Source organism: Chiloscyllium punctatum, chromosome 36 (assembly GCF_047496795.1).
Source record: "Chiloscyllium punctatum isolate Juve2018m chromosome 36, sChiPun1.3, whole genome shotgun sequence".
NCBI classification, from domain to species: Eukaryota; Metazoa; Chordata; class Chondrichthyes; order Orectolobiformes; family Hemiscylliidae; genus Chiloscyllium; species Chiloscyllium punctatum.
The window spans coordinates 39,411,949-39,413,891 of NC_092774.1; the positions used below are offsets into that span (position 1 = coordinate 39,411,949).

Consider the following 1,943-nt stretch of genomic DNA (forward strand, 5'->3'; position numbering starts at 1 on the left):
GTCGCGGCGCACCACCAGCGGAGTAAATGCGCTTGGCGACAGCCGTGCCTGCGCGGGGAGTGGTCCCAGCAGAGGAGATCCGCCAGACCCCAACGCGGGGACATGCTCGGCGCAAATTCACAGGACCGGAGACCGTCCCCCATCCACGGCAGGAGGCGAATCATGGAAGTGCCGGCAGGTTACTCGAGTGGAAGGGTCAGCCTGATTCCTGCCTTGCCAGAGGCCCGGGCACGGCGGTGACGACTCGCCGCCCAGGACGTGCGAGGTGCCAGCCGACAGAGACTGCACGACGGTGAGAGAGAGGTGCTGAGACACAAGTGGCGAACGGTCGCACAGGCACGGCACGCACATCGATCGGCAGCCGCAGAAAGGCACGGCCTTCAGTGGGGCCGGTGGGCGATGCCGCTCCTAAACCCAGTGGCCCCGAGCCGGACGAGTTGAGGAAGGCACGCCGACGGTGACAGGGTACGGAAGACACAGCGGTGGCCCCAGACAGCCCAACGTTCCGCCGTCCTCCCGATGGCCAGGAAGACCATGCAGGGGTTGGCTGGGCGCTTGGTAGGTGTGCCTGCACGGTGACGGAGCACACACCACGACCACCAACCACTCCGTGCCTCCCGAGACCGGTGGCAGGACCGAGCAGAAACGTCTGGACTGAACGGGAGAGCCAAAAGCCAGCAATCCATGCGCGTGCGACCGTCGAAGTCACAGCGTTCGATGAAAACCTCCTCCCTCGGCCAAGCACTCAGCGCCAGCAGGGGAGACAGGATCAGACGCCCCACCGGCCACTTAAGGCCGAGGACGAACCACGAGACGGACGGCTGCAGCAGCGGGCGGCCTGCAGCTCCCAGACACGGTCTGTGCCTCTCAACACTTTCAATCGATCAACCATCGAGTCGGGTCAGCGTGTCGAACCGGCGAGCTCCACGGTGAGGCTGGCAGCGCACCAGCACCGGACCTCTGCGGCTCCCTTCACTGTTTCCACTACTAGCCAACCGAGAGACGGACCCAGTGCGGACGTGCAGAGCCTAGGCAGACCCCACAGGAGGCTGAACATTTCGAGGCAGCTCCGTGTCCCAAAGATGAAGCGGTGCACATCGCCGTGTAAACCACCGACAGCCATTCTGGGCCCGGTGACAGCCGTACTGGCCCCACTGCCACGACACAGACGGACACCAGGCCGCGCTCCCCAGCAGGGGAATGGCGTCGAGCCTGACGAACGGAATGTGCAGGGTGCGGGGAAAGGCCAAGCGCTCCGACGCTGGAAGGCTCAGGAGTCTGAACTTCGGGGGACAAAGAGGACGGGTCCTCTGCGACATCCCAGCCGCGCTCTCTCCAGCCAAGGCGAGTGCGATTGATTGCCAATGACCCTCTGAACGCACTTTGCGGCCCCGGGTTCTTCCCGGGGCCACGCCTGTCTAAGTGTTGATGATCAATGTGTCCTGCAATTCACATTAATTCTCGCAGCTAGCTGCGTTCTTCATCAATGCACGAGCCGAGTGATCCACCGTTAAGAGTTGTCTGAGTTTGTTTTCGGTCACTCCCTCGCCAGAGGAAAGCGACCCGGACCGCACATACACTCCCCACCTTAGCAGCACCCACCTGCACGCTGGCGTGCGGGCGGAGCAGGGTGGCGTGAAGCTGTGGGGAGCACCCGCCTGGTGCGGCCCGCGGAGACATATGTCTACGGAAAAAAAAAATACTGGGCGCCCAAGAGGCGATGCATATCGGCACGCACTGCAGCGACGGAGGCAGATTCTCCGCCACCATGTCGCCCGCCGAGTGTTACGAGGCCTGCAGCAGCTTTGCCCTTGGAAAACCAGAGTCGGAAACGGGACCAGCAATCGGTTCATCAGCGTCACTGACCCGTGCACGTGGCGGACTTCTGCGAGGAGTCGGGGGCCGCACTGGCCAGAGCTGATGCCCGCCTGGCCCGGCCACTA

The 1,943-nt window shown here is 63.6% G+C and overlaps 1 pseudogene; it reads right to left on the minus strand.

Moving 5' to 3' along the window:
* Nucleotides 1-1,376: 1,376 nt before the first annotated feature.
* LOC140461193 (5.8S ribosomal RNA) lies at nt 1,377-1,519 on the minus strand (annotated as a pseudogene).
* Nucleotides 1,520-1,943: the final 424 nt, after the last annotated feature.